We start from the raw sequence: 23,085 nt of genomic DNA, 5'->3' as shown, positions 1-23,085 counted from the left end.
CCATAAGTCTGTTCTCTTGCGGAAGGCGAGTGATAGAAAGAAAGTGCATCTATCCACTTGAGACTCCGAGCCCCCATTTGCATGGCATATAGTGAGAGTGTGGAAATACTTTCAACATGTTTGTACACATTGTACATTGATAAATCACTAACGTATTCATGACAATAAATTCATCATTCCTTCATACAATTTTAACAATGGAAAAAATTAAAGAATCTGAAACTTTATATAGTTTGTAGTTTTCACGCAAAAGAAATTCATAAATCCTTCGCGACAAAATTTGCCTTCATTGCCCAGTTCAGATTTGTTTCTAAATTGATTCTGTATTGAAAAAGTTCATTTAACAGCTTTGTAAGTGCGTGACGAAGCATCTGTTTTGTTAACATAAGGCGTGTAAAGGGTGTTTGCCAGATATCATCACTGCGTGAATTGTAAGACCTGGTTGTCAACTCTGTACGTATAAGTGCGTCTGAATCGTGTTTATTCTTTCTGGCTAGATTTAGCGGGTATGCACACCCACGAGATTGCATTTTCCAAATACGGATTGCGTGCGCGCAGCTTTTTCAACGCGCACAATGTGACCAACTGCTTTCTTTTGTAATATAAGCAGCTGGTTCAAGTTCTTTAACGTGGTTGTACCCAAGACTAGAAAGCAACAATTTAAATGGGAAAGAAATAGTGCGTTATAAATACGATACAGCTGCCGGTAAGTGAAATAATGACTTGGCAGCGGCGGTGGCAGCGGGACAGCACGGCTTACGCTGTGTCTCCTCTTCTATGCCTCGCAGATATTGCCTATCGGCCGCCCATGATCATGCCGTGATTAGCCGGCACTGTGCTATGGTGATGACGTCACGGCCTACGTCATCACCATACCACAGTGCCTGCTCTAGGTAAACCCGACGCAAGCACTGGGACGCTTCACTTGGCAACTGCGACAGCCCAGGCGGATTTAAAGTGGTGGCGAAGGCTGGGCCGAAAAGTGGTTTAGCGCGACTGCAGCACAACCAGAGGATGGGGGGCAAAACACTCATATAAAGAAATAATAAAGCTACAAAATTGGAATGTAATCTGCCAATAGAAAAGAAAAAATATATTAGCACCTTGTTTTATGAAAGAAGGTAAGTCATTTTATTAAAACCTGGCAAATTTTGTATTTTTGCAACACTCTTGACCTGCCCCCTATTCATGAGTGTGCGGTGCATTACAGCGCGTCTTTGCAGGCCTTGTTTCGATACCCGGCTAACCCGGCCACAGTGGCGGGAGCTTACGAAGCGATTTCTTATCGCCAGCTGTCTGCGATGGCGCGCCTGGTAAAGCGTATAAATTTAGCTCGCCGGTCTCAAAATGCTCCTTTTGCGAAGTTTTCGTCGTGCTTGCACGTCGCTTCTTTGTCACCGTTCGGTAAGATTTGCAGCCCGCTGCACCACTGCGGCAGTTTTCTCGGTTTTGTCGTTTCCTTCGGCGTGCGGCCAGTGCGAAGTCTTTTTCCGTCTTTGCACGCTTCGCGCTCTTTAGAAGCGCTTAGCGCTTCATTTCAAGATGAGCTTGCGGCATGTGAAGAAACGATGCTCCGTGGTACGTACACTGCGACAGCGTGGATAGTACCATTGGTGTCACGCTACACCGATTCCCGCTGGACTTTTATCTGGCTATATTGTAGCGTACAGTACACTGATTACATGCTTTACTGCCCCGCGAATGTCCTTGCACTTCACTGTACGCTGTACTTCATATGTACTTTTGTTGACGTAAAATTACTTCAAATTGATCCGGCTAACGACTAGAAGTATTCTGGAGATGGTACGCCGGCTCAATGTATGGTATTTGCTCCTACGTTGAGCACGTTTGAGGGTGCTAAAGCTGGCTTTAACATTGCCTTGCAGATGTAAACGCACCTGCTATATTCTTTCAGCTGAAGAAATTAAATGTGAAGAATAATCCCAGTGTGCTCTATGGTCTGTGTTGATGCGCCTACTTATGTCATGTTATGTTTGCTTCAATTCAAGCTGTCGTAGCATTGTTTTCTGTACTTTTCAATTTCCTAACTGACAACGTTCGTGGCACTTCAGGGCTTTTTCCTATCTGCACTGTGACTATTGAGATGATTAGCCAACTTAAACAATACTGCTTGTGCTGCCTGTGACATGTATTTTTTGTTTGTGTGCCAAGGGTGTGCTTTGTGACTGTATTTGTTTGGTTGCTGCAATAAACAATGAATATGAAACTATGAAAACCATACTTGCCGTACACTCTATTGCGAACTGTGCACTTGAGCAGTGCTTTGTGCATCATACCTTGCTGTACTCAAAAGCTCTCAAAAGTACTAGCACCAGTATTTGCACTACGAATCATGCATGCTTCGCCAGTGTCTGGAAGTGTTGCTGCCTTTCTATGCTGCCCCTCCTTTACCAGTCACTTTCATTGCGTTCCCAATTGCACATTAACAAGGCCATAACTAGCAGGAACTCGAGCACATTTGACTGGCAAAGGTTGGGGCGCGCTGAAAGGCAGCAACCTTCGAGAGGTACGGGCTCGAAAACGCGGATTCTACAGAAAGACCGCTTTATAATTCGCGCCAAAAGCATACGTATGCGTGACGTCATTCTACGTCACGTTTGCGTAGTTTGCCCCCCAAAATCCAGGGGGCGCTGGAGTGCCCACGAGCCGCCATTTTTTGGACCAATGGGCGTCTATGGAGCCTTCGCTACCAGTACATCTACCTTGCGACAGCAGCGGGATAGCACGGCTTACGCTGTGTCTCCTCTTCTATGCCTCGCAGGTTAGGCACTATGTGCGACTGAATTATTCACGTTGCTGATTTACTGCTGTTGCTACTTCCAAAGTCTTCTTTTTTTCTGTGTCTTTTTTTAATACGTCTTTATTTCTGCGTTTAATAGACCAAGCCTTGCGGCAGAAAAGGGGTGCTCTATGGGGGCGGGGGACCGGTGCTCTCTTCTTCCTCGAGGTGGAGTGGTCCCGAGGTCAGCTCTGCAAAGAGGCGGCCAGGCCCTTCCTTGTCCCTGAAAAAGTCCTAAAAAGCACTCAAAAGCTGAACTGCGTCCTTGAGCCCAATGTGCGATGGCGGGTCGAGCCACTCCTGCAGGGTGCCAGGTCGGTTCCCGCCCAGGGAGCGTAGTGTCCTTTTTCGGACCGTGTCAAAGTCAGAGCAGCTCCACAGAAGATGTTCGGCCGTACCTCTGGCCGGGAATGCCGGGCACTTAGGGCTCGGGTATGAGTGCGGGTTGATGAGGTGTAGCCTTGCTGGTGACAGAAGCTGGCCGGTCTGGGTTCGGCGAAGAAGAACCGCCTCTATCCTGCGAAATGTGCTGGGTGGGCGGCGATATAATTTCTCAAGGTTGGCCAAATGCTGGAGAATGTTGCAGCGGTAGCTCTGTGCGAGGTGCCATGTCTCGGCCCTATCCATAGGTGGCGACGTCGGGTGTGTAAAGGCGGCAGGGGCCCAGGAAGCGGAAACGACAGTGGGTCCAGGCAAAGGTGCGGAAAGAGCTGCAGCGCGCGCGGCCTGGTGTGCCTTTTCGTTTCCAGTGATTCCTTCATGTGCAGGAATCCATTTGACGATTATGGTGTAGCCTTCCCCTCGCAGTCGACGGACTTCAGCACGAATGCCCTTAAGAACGGCATAGTCTGCTCCCCCTGAGCGACAGGCGGTGTAGGCTGCTTGCGAGTCAGTATAAACATAATAGGTACAAGGAGCCGGATCCTGTCTTTCTACTGTGCGAGTGATGGCAAGGCGTATGGCTATGAGTTCAAGATTAGTGACAGTATGTTCTTCGGGAAGCCGTTGGACTGCAATGGTATCCGACTCGGAATCCTGACAAACCACGCCGGCACCATTTGGAGACTGAGTGGCGTCTGTGTAAAGTTGAATGGCCCCATCTTGGGCCAGCTCGCATGACATCTTCGCGTGGCGTTTTGCGGCAGCTTTACGCCTTTGTGGATTAGCGGAACTCATGTTTTTTGGTAGTGGCATACCATCTACAAGATCGATAAGTTCCCTTGGTGGGGCAGGAGATGAGAGCGGCTCTAGATTATCGACATTGTAGCCTAATGTCCGTAGGATCTGACGGCCAGCCGCCGTTGTGGATAGACGGACACGCTGGGCGTGCAATTGCTGTTCGGCCAGATCCTGCAGGGCATTGATTCTACTACATGCGTGTAGGTCGGCAATAGGGCAGTACTGTGGTAAGCCGGTAACCAGGCGCATCGCCTTGCGGTTGATGCGCTCAAGCTGAAGGCATTGGGTCGCGTTAAGTCGCATGTAAGGATATGCTTATAGTACTTTTGATGCGACGAGAGCTAGGGCTATTTGACGGAGCCCAACTTCTGTAATTCCCCACCCACGCGCAGAGACGCGGCGCATAAGGTGTAAGGCCTGATGGAAACTAAGAACTGTGCCACGAAGCCAGCTTTTGACTCCTCCATCCTCGTCAATTAGCATGCCGAGTATTCTGATTGTTTGTTTCCGGCAAATGACAGAGTCCCCTAAACGAAGGGAGATAAGGTTGCGTTAGGCCTCGGCTCGCAGCCGCGGCCCATTGACGACAGCCACGTACTCGGTTTTCTGCGGTGAGGTTTGCATGCCACACTCCTTAATAATAATAATATTTGGGGTTTTACGTGCCAAAACCACTTTCTGATTATGAGGCACGCCGTAGTGGAGGACTCCGAAAATTTTGACCGCCTGGGGTTCTTTAACGTGAACCTAAATCTAAGCACACGGGTGTTTTCGCATTTCGCCCCCATCGAAATGCGGCCGCCGTGGCCGGGATTCGATCCCGCGACCTCGTGCTCAGCAGCCCAACACCATAGCCACTGAGCAACCACGGCGGGTGCCACACTCCTTAATGTAGTCGTGGACGGCGTTGAGGCTTGCCTGCAGGGCTAGTTCTTGCTCCCCAGGGGACCCCGAATTGGTCCACGGGGTTATATCGTCCGCATACACGGCATAATTAAGACCGGGTATCGATGTCAGCAATGGTGGGAGGCCTGACATGGCAATGTTAAAAAGATCGGGAGATATGACAGCACCTTGAGGGACTCCGATTTCATTATGTTGCCATTCAACGAGCGTATCCCCAACCATCACCGCGAATGTTCTGTCCGCAAGAAAAGCTTTCACGAAACGGTACAGGTTCCCACCTATCCCCACTGCCTGAAGTCGGTGAAGTATGGTAGTGTGGGGCACGGAATCAAACGCCTTTTTGACGTCGACTCCAACCACTACCCGGAGCTGTACGCTGCTAGGGTATGCGAGAACGTCCCTATGAAGCCTTCTGAGAATATCTTGCGCGCAGAGCCCACGGCGAAATCCTATTTGCATAGGGGACAGAATGTTATGTTTGTCCAAGTACCATTCAAGTCTACGTAAAGCCATGCGTTCCGTCATCTTACAAACGTTAGACGTTAAGGAAATTGGCCTGAGGTATTGTAACGACCGACTTGGCCTGCCAGATTTTGGAATCGGTATCACCACAGATTTCTTCCAGGTGGTAGGAAGGTCACCGTTGAGCCAATGTTCATTGATCACTTTCCACAGGGCCAGTTTATACGATTTCGGAAGGTTCAGAAGCGTTGAATAACGTACTCCATCCGGTCCCGGGGCGCTATTGTGGTTGGAGTCAAACAGTGCTGCCTCTAGTTCATCTAACGTGAAGGGGACGTCGTATTCGTGGGGTTTGTCTGATGAGGGGTCCGCAGGCAGGGCACCCACATTTTCTGGTTGGGGAAAAAAGACCTTCCCTGCTTGAATAGCTAGCTCAGCCGGGGAGACGTTCAGTTTCAGAGCTATGCTTTGGGACGGTGAATTTGGCCGCTTGCGTCCGCGGATAGCGCGAAATATGCGCCAGGCCTTCGATAAGTTAGCTGTGCTATTAAGCGAGTGGCAGAGCAGCTGCCAATCTCTGAGAGCGAGTTGCATAGTATACCCCTCAATCTCCTGAGTAATGCGAGAAAGCGCGTGCCTACGACGAGCTGTGCGACCAGATCGACGATACGCCTTGAGACCACGGAGCCCACGATTCCACAGGCTCAAAAGATGGGAGTCCGGCTTCGGCGCATCAAATTTAACTGAAAGCTTTGTTGTAGCTTTCTTCTTAGCATCGTTAATTTGACTGATGATCTGATCTAAGTGGGTGCGAACGTGATCTTCACCGAGAGCTTGCCGGAATTCATCCCATGAGACGAGCTGCTCTATGCGATGGCGTTGTGGAAGTTCCCGAGATTGCCGCCCTCGAGGTGTCCATGACACCACCACTGGGTAATGGTCGCTGTCCATGACATCTTCAGCCCGCGTTCATACAATTTCTTGGGGATGAGAAACTAGTGTCAGGTCTGGAGATGTATCTTGCTGGCCTCCATGTTCGCCAATGCGAGTGGGTAACGTTAGTTTGTTGACGATGATTAATTTGGGTTTGGCAATGTGCTGCCATAGGTGTCTTCCACGAGCATCTGACTGGTGGTAGCCCCAGCATGTGTGCATGGCGTTGAAATCGCCCCCAACTATAACGCGATCCTGTGGGTATATTCTTAAGTAATGTGCCCCAAAAGATATATCCACTCGATATGTCGTAGTGCCGAATGACCTGGCATAAACCGAAAACACCAAGGCTTGTTGATCACCGTCTAGAGTGAGGCGCACTCCCGCTACCTCCTGCGTCTGCGTGCACCACGCGGAAGTATCAAGCTCTGTGTGGGTCACGTGTGAGAGGACAAGAACGCATGCTTGCCCGTTGGCTACTGCAGGCGCTCTTCGTGATCCTGGCCCAGGACGTCGGTGTTGAATGGAAGGAGTGCAATAAGGTTTGTACCCTATTAGATTAGGGCTGTTAGTACTAGTCTCCTGAAGTAAGATAGCTGTCGGGAGCGTGCGCATGATGGACAATCTCCTCTGGAGTTCTGCTCGTTTACGCCGGATTCCCCGGCAGTTCCATTGTAAGAACCAAACAGTAGAATCCGGGGCAGAAATGTCATGAGTTTTCGCACTAGTACCCGCCATTGTTAAACTGGGAGGTCCGCGAAATTGAAGCTAATGAGTGCCCAAGTCCGTTCTCTTGCCTTAGAGAAATCTGCGGCGTACCCAAGAGGGGACGCATCCGCTTGATAACCTCGGTGGTAACTAGTTCGACTGTTTGCCTAAGCTGGTCATTGTCTAAGCGTACGGTGCGTGAGTGGTCAGTATCAGGATGCATTTCTGCACCTTGTCGGGTATTACAGAGGGCTTCAGCATAGGCCCTGTGTACGCGTGCGTACTTGGATACCGTCACCTGTTGTTCAAAGGGTGTTGTTTGTGAAGAGGAAGGAGTGACATTCGTTTGACGAAAGCTCTCAGGATCGGTGGATCGTTTGCGAAGGTCTTGCCTCTTAGGTTTACGCCTACTATCTGTTGTCTTCGGCAGTGGCTGGTTTTGTATCGGAGGGAAGTCCTTTGGAGCAAACACATATTGCCCCGAGGATGATGGCTGCGTACTGGCAGGGCTCTTTTGCGCAGCCTGCGTAAACGTTTGGTTGCCTCGACGAAGCTCGGCCCGTTGCTGACGCTCCTTTCGTCGGGACAATCGGATACGTCGCGGAATGCCGTTCCTAAGGGTTTTCGTAAGAGTTGCCGAGCAGGGCACTTCGGGTCTGTGGCTACATGTTGACCTCCACAGTTGCGGCATAGGGGTTCTGCTGGACAGATCTCGAGGTTGCCATGTGCAGGGCGACCGCAAACCGAGCATCGACGTTGGTCGACTACCGGGCACGAATTTTTTTGGTGCCCGATCTTGTGACAGGTCTCACAAATGGCAGCTTTAGGATGGTAAGGTATTACCGGTAGGAGAGTGCTGTATAGGTGGATTTTGCGGGGCAGTTTAGAGCTCTCAAACGCGATAAGAGCTGCTCCGTTCTTACCCATGGGCCTGGTGCTCACTATCCTGCACGAGTAGCACTTGAGGTTGGCCATAAGCTGTTCGCTTGTAAGCCCATTGGCAGGATAGATGACGCCGCGGATCTGGCCCGGGCGAATGGTTTCATAAGCCTGTATTGGTGTTTCCCTTCCAGAAATTATGAGAGACTGAAGTCCGAGAAGACGGTCTCTAGCATGAGTGTGCGAAACGTCAACTGCGAACTGATTGCTTCGTTCAAGAGGGCGTACTTGAAAGCCTGAAAGAAATTGAATTGTCTGTAGCTCGTCAGCAATGGCTCCGTGCAGCCAGTGTGCTGGCAAAGTACCTAGTAGTCCAGGCGAGGTGAGCTTAATTATCACAGTGTGTTTAACACTGATTGGATCGGCGGATGTAGTTTTGTACTTTCGCCGGACATATTGCCAGTCATCCTCTTCAGTTTGCCCATTATTAGCAAAGTGACCTAGCCTGCCTGGCAAAGTGGCCGTGGAAGCTGTCGCACAGCCCTGCACTCGGAAAAGCGCATTCGCATTGCAGGCGTTGTTAGCTGCTAAGTTGCCCGCCGTGCTGTTTACTCGCGAGGCGTTCGTTGCAAGGTCGATTCAAATAGGTCGCGAAGCTTCGGGCGAAAAGCGGTTCAGTACAGATTGCCACCGACATCAGCAGGGGGGATTATGGGAGCAGCGATTGAAGTGCGACTATGTTTGGAGGGAACAAACATTGGGAAAGAAAAACGCGTTTTTTTAATTCAAACGAGACACAGTTAGATTCATTCAACGAAAATAAAATTCGTAGTCAATTTTATATATTCGTGATGAGTTAAAAAAGAACGTTTAATTTTATTATTATTAATAAATGCCTTTCTTTTCAGCGCCCATCGCTACAGGGGGCGTTGACGCCACTATCACTCGCACTGTAATGCACGCCATGAAATGGGCAGAAAGGCGCACTCGTATAACCTGTTGAAATACGCCCCCCTCACAATTTGTGCTTTCTTGCTTGTCGAAGTTTGTCTGAATTTGGTGACGCGGGTAGCTTCATTGCTTCTTAATCTGTTCAGTCAAAAGTAGTGAGTTACGACCGCCAGATAATTGTGTAGTTGTTTTCGTGCGACTGCGCTGGCCGACGGGCTTGGCATCCGACAATAGGATCAGCTGTCTACACCTAAAGCTTTCGTCAGGCTCCAAAGAAAGTATGTTCTGTGCAGGGATGCAATTTCGACAACCGTACGGCTGGCCTTTTCCTGCATCGCTTTCCACGCTGAAAGCTCGAAACGCCCATCAAGTCGAATGGCGGGGCATTTGAATATATAGCTCCAAAGGAAGAACAACAAAACAAATTTAGCGCCTTCGAAAACAAAATGACGTCACTTCTGCTTTTAACGGACATGGCGTCACGTTATTTTTTCTTCCGCCGGAAGTGTTCCCACCACATACAGATGGCGCTAAGCCCCATGAACCGGCGATGGACCGCCATGTTTTGAACGTATGGGCTCCTATGGAAGCTTCGCTACCAGGTATATTTACCTTGTTCGTTGTGTTGAACTATCTGGGGAGCGCCGAACGGCCCCCTTGATTTCTTGGCAAATTTCGCAGATGGAAAATTGCAAGATCCTAAGAACGGCTCTTTCCAGGCGCGTTTTCCGTGGCAAGAACATAAAAGGGATTCGAGACAGGTATCGTCGCAACCACTTGGCTGGATTCATCATCCGCATCCGTCATGCTTGCGTCGGCGTCAAGCAGTTCGGAAGATTCCGTCACGTTATCTGGCCGCCGCTCTGAAGCGATGCTGCCGTCGCGTCTTGCTGCAGCTGCTCCGAAGCCATGATGGCACCGGCGGCGGGCGTGTCCGATGATTCCAACTGGTTTTCTAGACCAGTCGTTGACGTGGAAACGTTCGAAACGTTATCCTGGGATGTCGAGGAACATGAAGGTGGCGGCCCATCCATCTTCGGGAGCCTAGCCCAAAAAGTTCCGGGCCCGAAGCTTCAAAAACGTCGGAGCGATGCGAACGTGCGTCTGATCGGGACGGCTGCTCGCAGCGCCACTTTTCTGTGTCTTTAGTTTTGCTGCAATGCCCCCCCGCCGTGGCTGCTCAGTGGCTATGGTGTTGGGATACTGAGCGCGAGGTCGCGGGATCGAATCCCGGCCACGGCGGCCGCATTTACATGGAACGAAAACACCCGTGTACTTAGATTTAGGTGTACGTTAAAGAACCCCAGGTGGTCAAAATTTCCGGAGTCCTCCACTGCGGCGTGCCTCATAATCAGAAAGTGGTTTTGGCACGTAAAACCCCTTAATTATATATATATATATATATATATATATATATATATATATATATATATATAGACTGGGGCCCCTGATATTTTGTACTTATAATAATGACTTACTTACTATTGATCATAATGTGAAATTTATTATGTACGTGGACGACACAACTATTCTGGTTACCACACCGAATTCCACAAAGGCTGTCGGTATCGCAAATGAGGCACTAATAAAAATGTCCTCGTGGTCTACCGCAAGTTCATTTAGTATAGATGCTAAGAAAACAACAGCTGTTCTGTTCAGACCGAGAAATCGTAATGTCACTACAGACTTAACATTACATCTTAATATTTCTATTATTCCGATTGTGCCTACTGTTAAATGTCTTGGGGATGTATTCAAGAACATATGTCGTGAAACATGCATGTGGACTTAGTCGCTGCTAAAATATCCCGTGTGAGTGGAATTTTGTGTGGGTTAAGATATTTTCTCCCTAAAAGCATCACGCTTCTCCTATACAAGTCCTTGCTTCTCACTCAAATTAACTATTGCCATCTTGTTTGCGGTACTACTACACTTTCTGATATCGCCACATTACACAGAATACAAAAAAGGCCATCCGTAGTATTCTGGATGTTCCACACGACACACATACGCGCCCACTTAAGAAAAAACTGGATTTACTTCTGTGCCTGATATTTATGAGCAAACACTAATTCACCGGTATAAGACATGCATTAACAGAAATAATAACACGTTAAATGCTATCTCGAACTTAAAACACAGAGATGGGAAGCTAAATACGCGCAGTTACGAACTTTGGGAGATGCCACGGCCAAGGACTAATTACACCTACCAAATGTTGCGCTTTACATTACCGTCTTGTCAAAACAAAATCTGCACTGTATAACTTTCATTATTGTGCTTTCTTTCTTGTCTTTTGTTTGTTTCTGCAAAAAGGAAGAAATTGTGTTTTGTAACAGTGTATTTGCCGAATTGTGCATTGCAGTATGTACTGTGTGACACATTTTTTGATTTCAAATATTTATAATGTGCATTAGTAATTAGCGTTAATTCTTTTTTTCTCCGGTTTCAATTGTACGTGAGTGCTATATTGTACTATATATACATTATGTTTCACTAGAATTCATATATACTGAATTCATATATACATATATACATATTGACTGGGCATGGTAACTGTGCTGGCACGATGAGCTCAAACCCGTTTGTTTTTGCCATACAGATCGCCGCCCTACTGCTCACACCAGCCGGGTACGAAGGAAAAGGCCAGGATGTGAAAACAAACTCGACCTATCTTCCAGGGTATCTTGGATCCCAAGTGCCTGCCGCGCCATTCTATCTGGATAAGCCCGGTCTACAGCACCATAACAGTGCAACAACGACGCTGGATGACGTCACGGACTTCAGCGCCACCACGGCGAGGCTATGGGCACCACCGACCATAAAAGGAGGAGACAGACTGCGACGGACCACTGGGCATGGTAGCTCTGCTGGCACGATGAGCTCAAACCCGTTTGTTTTTGCCATACAGGTTAGCAAACGTTTTGGGAAATGCCTAAAATCCAATGAATTGTGCCTAATTGTGCTGCCATGCCCAAGGCTACTTTCAAATTTGTTATATGACTTTTGCGTGCATGTTTCTAAATTGCTGCTCATAGTAGGGGATGTGGAAAGTAACCCTGGGCCTGATTATGATCAATTTTCCAAGCAGCTAAAACAAATTGCCGGCGACCTTCATGTTATTAAGGAAGAACGTCTAACATCCATCGACTTAAATCTCGACAGCCTAAGCAATCTCGATACCAAGGTATCTACATGCATGGAACAAATTAATAGCCTTCAGAAAGCACTAATATCACTTGAACTAAACGTGGACGATCTTGAAAATCGCTCAAGAAGATCAAATCTAATTGTTTACGGTCTTCCTGAGGAAGCTGAGGAAAACGAAGGCTCACTTGAACACAAAGTGCACGAAAAAATTCTTAAAAGTGTCCTCGAAGTCGAAGATGTAACGATTGAAAGGATTCACAGATTGGGCAGGCCAGCAGCTAAAAAAATAAGACCGGTTATTTTGAAGCTCCTGGACTACGGCGACAAAACACAAATCCTAAGCAGCTGTTATAAGCTGAAGGGGAGCAGTTTTTCAATCGGCGAAGATTTTTCATGGCGTGTGAGAAACATCCGGAAAAAACTTTGGAACTACGCGAAAGCTAGAAAAGAATCTGGGGACAAGGTATCGCTGTCCTACGACAAACTGCGTATCAATGATGACATCTACCGATGGGATGACGAAACAAATGATGTGGCCCTAATCCAACCGCATTCAGCTACCTCGAGCAAAAGAAACCAGGAAGCAGAAAGGCAAACAAAGCGCACTCGGCGCAACGCGCTACGTCCTAAATAACTTTCTGCAATATAAATGCGCGTAGCATACTAAAGAAAAGGGGCTTCCTTGAGGCATTACTTCTTGGTATCGAACCAGATTTTGTTGCTTTAACTGATACTTGGCTAACAATCGATATCAGGGATGCCGAAATCACACCACCAAACTGTGTAATCGTACGGAAAGACCGATTAACACGTGGTGGCGGCGTCGCCTTATTGATTAAAAAGCACATCCCTTATATCGTATTACCTGATGTCACAGGAGTTGAAGGAATTTTTTGTAAACTAACATTTTCTACATGCAATATTGTCGTCGGCTGTATTTATCGTAGTCCCTCATGTGAGGTTGAAGTGATGGAAAGACTGTGTTTGTATGCGCAAAATGAAGTTTTGGGGGTCAGACTAATGCTTCTAGGGGATTTTAACTTGCCCTATGTGAACTGGCAAACATTTGAACACCGCTCACCAAGTGCTGATATGCTTTTCGAACTCATGCTTTCATTGAATCCCAGCCAAATCGTAATAGAGCCCACACGTGTTCAAGGAACTACTTCCAACATACTTGATTTAGTTTTTTTGAGCCATCATTTTCCGTTAGAGCAAACGCACCTTGAATTCATTAATGGCATGTCTGATCATAAGATTACTTTATGTGTAGTACCTGCTCAGAACACATTTTCTTCCCAACCACGCATCACTTACCTGGACTTCAGTAGAGCAGACGATACGAGTATTATTGACTACTTATCTAACGAATTTAGCGCCTTTGAAGAACTTTCAATACGTTCCACTACAAACATCGAAACATTGTGCCATGGTTTCAAAACAATTATGTTTCATTATATTTCTAAGTATGTACTTTCTAAAATTAAAAAAACGAGAAAGCACAATCCCTGGATCTCACGCGACATCATTCATGCCAAACGCAAAGTCAAACGTCCGAAAAAATCAATGAAAATAGCACCTAAACCTTCATCTCGAAGTAATCTGACTCTAGCTATCCAAGACATGAAATGTAAAATAGAGACAGCGAAGTCAAACTTTTACACAAACACACTTCAAGGATTTATAAGAAATTCACCGAGCAAATTCTGGAACTACCTTAATCCTAAGGCATCAACTGATCCCCAAGTGTCACCCCAAACTTGCAAACAAAGCGCTAATTCACTAAATAAATACTTTTCATCTATCTTCACATCTGACGATGGGAAACTAGCCCAAATTGACATCACCGTTAACAGCACACTAAGCCCCGTCACCGTCACGGAGGCCGGAGTACTGAACCTTCTCCTAAACCTGGACACAAAAAAAGGGCTAGGCCCGGATAAAATACCCAACGCTTTCTTGAAGCGATACGCAGAATGGATGACGAGGTACCTTTGTATAATATTAAACAAATCATTATCATCATCTGTTCTTCCACAGGATTGGACATCTGCAAAAGTTGTTCCAATACATAAGTCAGGCTGCAAAGACGACCCGTCCAACTTTCGGCCGATTTCGCTTACGAGTACCGTGTGCAAACTTCTAGAACACATCATACTAAAACATATAACCGTTTTCTTAGACAAGGAGAGTATCATATCACCACATCAACATGGCTTTCGCAGAGGCCTTTTTACAATCACTCAACTACTGGAACTAACCCACGACATATCATTTAATATCGACCAACACAGACAAACAGACCTCATCCTACTCGATTTTTCGAAGGCATTTGATTGGGTATCACACAAAAAGCTCATAAGGAAACTTGAGACTACATTAGGTACAGGTCCCATAATTGACTGGATTTGCGACTATCTTACTAACCGTACCCAGTTTGAGGAAGTGAATGGACAGATTTCCCAGACAGCCCGGGTAACATCGGGAGCCCCCCAAGGAAGCGCTCTGGCTCCCCTTTTATTTCTAATTTTTATTAATGGACCTACCCGCAAAAATCACAGGAAACATTAGGCTATTTGCAGACGACTGCATTCTTTATCGAAATATTAACTCATATGATGACCATATAACATTAAACAACGACTTGAAAGCTGTGTCTAACTGGTGTGCCCACTGGCAGATGACCATCAATACTAAGAAATCTGCTGTTATTTCAATCACCAGAAAAAAAAGTAACTCGAGGTTTATGTATACCGTTAACGACGTGCCACTAATACGAGTTGATGAACACAAGTACCTCGGATTAACGTTAACACATGACTTCAGATGGAACTTCCATATAAATAATGTTACAGCAACTGCAATGAAACGCCTTTTCTTTCTTGGAAGACACCTCCGACAAGCACTACCCGATACAAAACTTTCGTCAGGTCAGTCCTTGAGTACGCAAATGTTATCTGGTTTCCACACACTAAACAACTAATTAAAGAAACTACAAGGTGTACAAAGGAAAGCTCAACGGTATATATACAATAAACATAAATTAACAGACTAGCCCACCGAACTACTTAACAAAGCCGGAATCCTAACAGTACAAAACCGAGCTGTACTAGCCCGTTCTAAACTTATGTACCAGCTCTTACACAACAAGCTTAATATTGATACCTCTAGTTACATCTCCAGAAATGAAACACGGCCAACGCGGCATAAAAACCACACACACTCAATGAGCATTCTTTTCATACCGATTGCTTTAAGAATTCATTCTTTGTTTTAGCGATAAGAGAGTGGAATAAACTGAGTGAATCCATTAGTAACAGTCCCTCATTAGATACATTCGCTAATTCAGTGGAAGGAGGAGGAGGAGAAACTTTATTATTGCAGGAACCGTTGCGCGGTTTATTCCTGGGTGGTTCCCTCTGACAGGGCTCCACTGGCGATCGCGGCTCGCCGGGCCTGGTCAAGGGTCGCCAGTTGGCTTCCCAGGTCCAGCTCGGAGAGTCTCGCCTCCCAAGACCACGTAGTGAGTGTGTGTGTTGTGACTCGTGGCGAAATTGCGTCGCCCGGACGGTCGGTGCATTCGTGTGTTATGTGCGCGAGTGTCGCTGTGTGGTTGCTACACCAGGGACATGTTCGGGACGTATAACTGTCTGGGTAGATTGCGTGTAGACGAGACAAGTGTGGGTATGTGTTAGTTTGCAGGCGGCGCCAGTCCCTTGCCTGGAGTTTATTGAGAGCTTTGTGTGGGGAAGCGTATTGCGTTCTTCCGAGCCGTTGGTCCTGTAGTATTTGTTGACCTGTCGTTAATAACTCGTGGGTCGCTCGTCGGTCTGTCGGGGGCTGAAGAACGGTGTGGTCTGCCGCTCGGCTAGTGAGACCTCGAGCTGCGCAGTCCGCCTCTTCGTTGCCCCGCAGGCCTTCGTGCCCGGGGCACCAGACGATACCATGGGTCCATTGTAGTGTGCGACCCAGGATTCGAATGGCTTGTATAGGGAGTGTTCCATTCAGGTATAAACGACAAGCCGCTTGTGAGTCAGTAAGGACACGGGCGGACCTTCCCTTGCTCTCGGCGTCGCGAAGTGCGAGAGCGATTGCTGCTGCTTCTGCTGCTGCGCTGCATGTGGCGCGGATGAAGGCTGAGGCTACCAGGTTCCCCTGATTGACAACGGCGATTGTGTATTTGAGCCCGCAACGTGGCGGCGAGGGATACGGGCTAGCGTCCGTGTAGTACGTATCCGGGTCTCTGAAACAACGTTTGTGCAACATGCGGGCACGCGCTGCTCTTCTCTCATGATTGTGGGTGGGGTGCATGTTCTTGGGGATAGGGTCTACTACAATGTTCTCTCTAATGTGGTTAGGCAAGAGTTGTGTTTCTTCTTTGCAGTACTGAGGTGTCAGCGGGTACCCTAGCCGTTGAAGAAGGTGTCTTCCCTGTTGAGTCTTGTTGAGGCGCTCCCTCTGCGCTATGAGCGTGGCACTTGCTAGCTCCTCAAAGGTGTTGTATACGCCTAGCGCTAGTAATTTCAGTGGAAGAACACCTCCTTGCCTTACAGCTCTGACTTACATAGTCAGGTTTGTTCATAGCCTAACACTTTAATCTATGAGTGTTCCTTTTGTATGATGCATCATACGCATGACTGCATCCTGTTTGTCATGTTCATTAGGTATTTTATATCACATGTGCTTTCAGGTGTTTTTTTCTTTTTCTTGTTTGGTTTCTTGTTTTCTCAGATTCTTCCTTGTTATAGTATATTGTACCCAAATATTGCATTTGGGATGAACTACTTAATTCTTTTGTTTAGTGAAACCAAAACCTTTGCAATAACACACTTATGATTATATAATCTATTTATATTCTTTGTTCGCGAATACTACCATATGTACTTGCCCTTCCTGTTATAAACCCATGAGGGATTGACAGTATGTGAAAATAAATATATATATAATATATATATATATCTATATATAAAGTCTAGTGACGAGGTCCGCAGCCCTTTTAACAGGCAGAGAAGCCTTTTAAAAAGGCCTGCGGACCTCGCAAAGCCATAAAAAGGCTTTTTGTTCGCGGTCCTCAACATTTTGGTCTTTGTTCTGATTGTTCTCTTGTTTTTTATTGCTTTTACAATGCGATGATGTTGAAACTAACACCGACCCAGCACGCGTTCAGATAACTGAATTGACATAGAAAGTTTACCGGAAAACCCCGCAGAACAGATGAAAGTCGTGGGGATTTGGGGAATTCGACGCGCCATTGCGCGGGCGCCTTTCACCTGTTTCTGGAATCCCTGCGATTCACTGCCTCCTCGCTCCGAACCAGCTGTCAGCGGTGCCGCTCCACTCGCGACGGTTCGCGGTGAGAGCGGAGCTACGACGTCACCAGGCGGCCGCTGGCGTCTACTGTCGTGGCGGTAGCGTGGCTCTTTCTCCCTGGGACTGCGCCAGGTACGTATATGCTTCCTCTCGTCCGCTGACACCTTTGTGACCAGGACTGAGGCGCGAGGAACTGGGAATACGCGCGAGTTCGTACCACGCCGAGCCACACTTATCGGAGGCCCAAGCCGAAGGAGATTGACCGAGCTCTCGCGAGCTGGCCCATTTATCGCGAGAGCAAGTAGCATAGCCGCCGGGACTTTTCCTAGCGGCGTGTCCCAGCTTGGAGACTGCGCTCTCGCAGCGACGTACTTCAGGCGCCCCTGAGTGCATTTTCCGCCTTTGGTATGGGACCCCTTTGGTTCCCCACCGCCCCGGGACTGGGCGTTTGTGCAGTGTCGGGTGCCGTCGGTACAATAAACGGTTTCCGTCAACTTAGGGCAATACTGTGTTCTTGCATGCGTCGCTCGGTAGCCTCTTGTGGCCTGAGCTCGCGCACAGCGGCGCTAGACGCTGACGGCTGACGCAGCCCTGTGGCTCGCTAAGCTCGAACCCGCGTGGGTCGGTACTCCTGTGAGACTGAAGACCCCACAATGTCCTGTTTCAATTACTAAAAGATGTACATGCTGGTTCCCTGCAAAGTTCGAAAGCACAAAATGAGACAGCTGCTGACGTGAAGGCTGTTAGAAATGGGCGAAAGAGCATAGAAACAAAGATCTCCGGTATACAAAGAAGGCAATTAGAACTTGAAGAAAAATCCCACAACTTCAATCACGCACAACGAAATCACAATTCTTTTACTTAGAAGGGTTTTCCCGCCGCCTCACTCCAAGCTAAGCAGGCCGCTGGTGGTCACACTCAGACTCCTGCAAACGAACTCTTACCCAAATCCGGCGTCCCTTAACAGCATATATCCCGAGATATATCCGAATTGTTCTTGCGTGGCCTGTGGTGAGGTAGCTACGTTGCCTCATATGCTCTGGGAGTGCGGGTCGCTGGGCCCGAAGTTCACCAAGGAAGAATGGGACGCGCTCCTGCGAAGTCCTGTCTTTGAGGACCAAATCCTGGCCGTCCAGCGCGCCCGCGATCGGGCCGGCAGACTAGATCTGTCAGTCCCGTCGTGGGATTAGCCGGGTGCGCGTATCATCGCGTTTTGCTGGACCAAATAAAAGTTTATTCACTCACTCGATCATCTTGGCAAATAATTACCGGAAATGCACAACGTTTTTGGTAGTTTAACAGACCGCAGTAATTCCTTCCAAGCATGCCTTCATAAATTCGAAGATGGATCGAAGCGTGACAACTTAATCTTTCATGGTCTTGCCGACGCTAAAGAAACCTGGAGCGAAACAGAATATAAATTGTCAACCGCGATAAAAAAAATTTCGAACCCTTGAGCACCGACTTGTTTGATCGCGCGCACTGTATCGGTCCGTTTTCACCGACCCAATGTCGTCCCGTTACAGCCAAATTTGCGAGCTTTAAGGCTAAACAAGACATACTTTCACTTCGCAACCATATGAAACAAGAGAACATTTCAGTGAGCAAGGACTTCTCCCTAGCACACGTATTTCTCGAAAAAAAAAAACTAATCAATTTTGCTAAGAGCCAACCATATTCCCCTCGATTCAGATTGTGCTATAACAGATAGTGCATGAATAACAAGTACTTTAACTACGGCCCTGACCTCAACCGCCTTCAAGAGGTGAATACACGTGGTTTTGAGGGAAGTCATCGCGACACTGCTGTGCCGCGTGTTACGCCTTAGGAAAGGCAGAGGGGATCCCAATCATCCGAAGTCCCGTTACTCTTTACTAGCGCCAGAAGGGCTTTTAAGAAACGTGACGCTCTCTCATCCGCGATATATATATATATATATATATATATATATATATATATATATATATATATATATATATATATATATATATATATATATATATATATATGTACACGCAGTGCGAATATAATCACCTTAACGGAAACCTCACTGTCCACGCATGCGCTTGACTCGGGGATATTTCATGATGCGTACCTGTTTACTGTTTACCGCTGGGACAACACGGGTCGCAGAGGAAGAGGCGTGCTTCTTGCGGTTTCAAAATACATACCGTCATCACCTATCCAAGTTAACAGCGCTCTAGAAATAACATGGGTTATATTAACCTCAGGTACAGGGATAAGAAAAGAGCAGATTGGGTGAGGGAACAAACGCGAGTTAATGACATCTTAGTTGAAATCAAGAAAAAGAAATGGGCAGGACATGTAATGAGGAGGGAAGATAACCGATGGTCATTAAGGGTTACGGACTGGATCCCAAGGGAAGGGAAGCGTAGCAGGGGGCGGCAGAAAGTTAGGTGGGCGGATGAGATTAAGAAGTTTGCAGGCATGGCATGGCCACAATTAGTACATGACCGGGGTTGTTGGAGAAGTATGGGAGAGGCCTTTGCCCTGCAGTGGGCGTAACCAGGCTGATGATGAACCCCAGGTAATACTAAATTGATTCTTGGCACGTGTTATCGACCACCTTCTTCCCCATCCACATTTACTAATGAACTGCATGACACGATCAACATAGTAGATTCTCATTTTCCTTCTGACACTTTGTTTTTGTTAGGAGGTTCTAACTTTCCAAACATAATGTCGAACACCCTGTCATTACGCCTTTCGCCATTCTCGCAACAGACTGATGACTTTTTAAAATTTATGCTCCGTTTTTCCCTCACGCAATTAGTTACTCAGGCAGAATTTAAAAAATTAAAAAACCAGAATTTAAAAAAATTATATATAACACCCTCGACTTGGTCCTTACGACACATGCTGACCTTGCATCTCATATCACATGCCTACCAGGAATTAGTGACCACCTCTCGGTCAATTTCATAATTAACTCTCCTTTCCCTAAAAAGTCAAAACACCGTAAAATCATATGCGACTATCGGAAAGTTAATTTCGTAAAAATAAACAATGAACTGTCTCATTTCTAGGATTATTTTGTCAAAACTTTCGATGATCGTTGAGTCCAATCTAACTGGGATTTCTTTGCACGCACAGTTCACAGATTAACTGAGAAATACATTCCTAACTGCACGATAACTACAAATGTGCAAGCGCCATGGTACTTCGGTCATCTAAAGCGCTCATCCAACAGAAAAAAAGCGCTTGTATCACTTAGCGAAATCATCCCCTACTGACGCGCACTGGGCAACTTGTAAATCCGCCTCAGGTATCCATACATCAGCTCTAAAAACTGCATAGGACAGCTACTTATCTAGCACACTACCTGAAATACTAAACACAGATCTTAAAAAGTTTTGGCAAATAATAAACCCAACTACTAACAATGATATTTCATTAGAAGATTCATCTGGAAATGTTTCCGAGAACGTATGCGCGACCATTCTTAATGAATCATTTACAAGTCAATTCTCGAAAACTGGCAACGTTGATTTTCCTACCGCATACCAACAAGAATACTTACCGATGCATCTTGTGATTGTTGAGGTACACGGAATTAACAAGTTAATAGATTGTTTACCGTACCATTCGTCACCTGGCTATGACTGCATTAACAGTAGAGTCCTTAAAAGCACTAGCCTCTTTAGTTCCATGATACCAACAAACATTTTCTTACGACCCCTTTAGCTCATGTGAGCTTCCAAAGGAGTGGAAATTTGGTCCCAGAAACTCACCTCTTAATTATCGACCCATGCCGATTACAAGTAGTTGCCGTAAATTATTAGAGCATGCAGTTTTCACGAATCTGGCTAGCTTTCTAGAATTCAACCTATATTTCACTAAGGCACAGTATTATTCTCGAAAATCATATTAGTGCGAAACACAACTAGCATCGTTCACTCATGAACTGCATCGCATACTGGATTGCTCATGATGCGCTGACCGTGTGTTTTTGGATTTTAGTAAAGCATTTGATAAAGTATGCCATGAACTATTACATTTTAAATAAGCTTGCTATACATCTACTCTAACCTTCTAAAATGGATAGAGAATTTCCTCACTAACCGCTTCCAATTTGTTTCTGCTAACGGTCGTAACTCTCCACTCACTGAAGTTCTATCGGGTATACCACAAGGGTCTGTGCTGAGATCACTATTATTTCTTATCTATATTAATGACCTTACTGCTAAAATATCTTCTACAATACATCTGTTCGCAGATGATTTTGTTATGTTTCGGGAAATTAAAAGCGCTGATAATACTATAACACTCCAAGCTGATCCGGATAATATAAATGGTAGGTGCGGGAAGTGTCTAATGGAATTAAATATTAACAAATGTAAAATAATGCCCGTATTCAGATCTAATTCTACGCCAGCACCTACCATCTGAACAAGGTTCCTTTAGATTTCGTGTTGTCATGTAAATATCTTGCTATACACATTACCAATAACTTAAATTGGACCATTTATACCCGGCGCGTCATTAACAATGCTAATCGCATGCTCGGGTACTTCCGGAACTTTCACAAAGCACCGACTACATTAAGGTTACAGCTTTACAAGACTCTAATACGCTCGAAACTTGAAGATGCATCTGCAATATGGGATCCCAGTCACATTAATCTCAATACGTCACTTGAACTAATACAAACTAACTCTGCCCGTTTCATTCTTTCTAATTATAACCATGCTGCGAGTACAGCCTTAATGAAAACTAACCTAGCACTTATTCCACTCGTGAACCGCCGCAATATCGCCCGTATTTCGCTGTTTCATAAAATATTTTATCACACCACAGTTCAAGACGACTTCATCCTGCGGCCTCAGTACATTCCAAACCGCGTCGATCATCGCAGTAAGGCAGGAATTGATTCACGTTGCACGAAGTCTTTCTGTCAGTATTTCCTCTCCCATAAATCTCAGGAATGGAACCACCTTCCCTCAAGTATCGTAGCCATCACGGATGACAAACTTTCCGCAAAACATTAGCTAACGTTGTATAATTAGGAGAATCATTTTATTACAAGAGCTCACCGCGCTTGTTTGTTTCCTTTACACTACTACGCTGTATTCACTCCCCTCTTTAATGCCATATGGTCCTGAAGGCCCATTAAATAAATAAAAAATTGCATCTTATGTTGCAGGTAAGATGTTATAAGCGCGAGTAGTGTGCCTCTAATTCCATATAATTCAAGTTTTTTTAGTAAGTGTATCATGGCTTAGACGATCAGATGCCTTCGAAAAGTCAATCAGGCTTCTCAGTCATCCAGCTAGCAGACGTTTTCCATCGAAGGCTTTTAGAATAACTTTTTTTTTTTGCATGACAAGGGCAATTTCTGTCGATCTCCCTTTTCTGAATCTGGATTAGGTAGGGCTAGTCAAACTGTGCTTGTTTGCAAACCGAATTACTTAAGCACACTTTATTTTTTCTGAACCTTTGGAGAGCACGGGAAGTATGGAGATTGGCCTGTAATTTGATAACTTATTTTTTTCTCCGCCTTTGAATACCGTAATAATTGTTGCTATTTGCATTTTCTTCGGAAAAACATCTGTCAAGAGAGCAAGATTATAAATATGCATCAGCTGTGGCAGTATGATGTCAAGAACGTACTTTGCTAGCCTGTTATGAATGTTGTGAAAACCACACGTTGGGCTGTTCTTAAGAGATTTATACACGTATATTTCACTCTCAGTTCTGGGATCCAAATGTATGCTTGTCGAATTTCTGCAGATCACGCTTATTGCCTCCGGAGAATGAGAACTAGAGACTAAATTTACAAAGTAGTT

The 23,085-nt window shown here is 46.2% G+C and overlaps 1 protein-coding gene and 1 pseudogene across 1 annotated transcript in view; both read right to left on the bottom strand.

Annotated features, from left to right (window-relative positions):
• Positions 1–23,085, bottom strand: part of LOC142573903 (uncharacterized) — a 244,863-nt gene that overhangs the window by 41,547 nt on the left and 180,231 nt on the right. The window lies entirely within an intron of this gene.
• On the bottom strand, positions 3,035–5,398 carry LOC142573779 (uncharacterized; annotated as a pseudogene).

The sequence above is a fragment of the Dermacentor variabilis genome, chromosome 3, assembly GCF_050947875.1.
Source record: "Dermacentor variabilis isolate Ectoservices chromosome 3, ASM5094787v1, whole genome shotgun sequence".
In the NCBI taxonomy this organism is placed as follows: Eukaryota; Metazoa; Arthropoda; class Arachnida; order Ixodida; family Ixodidae; genus Dermacentor; species Dermacentor variabilis.
This window is presented reverse-complemented; position numbering and strand designations above follow the sequence as displayed.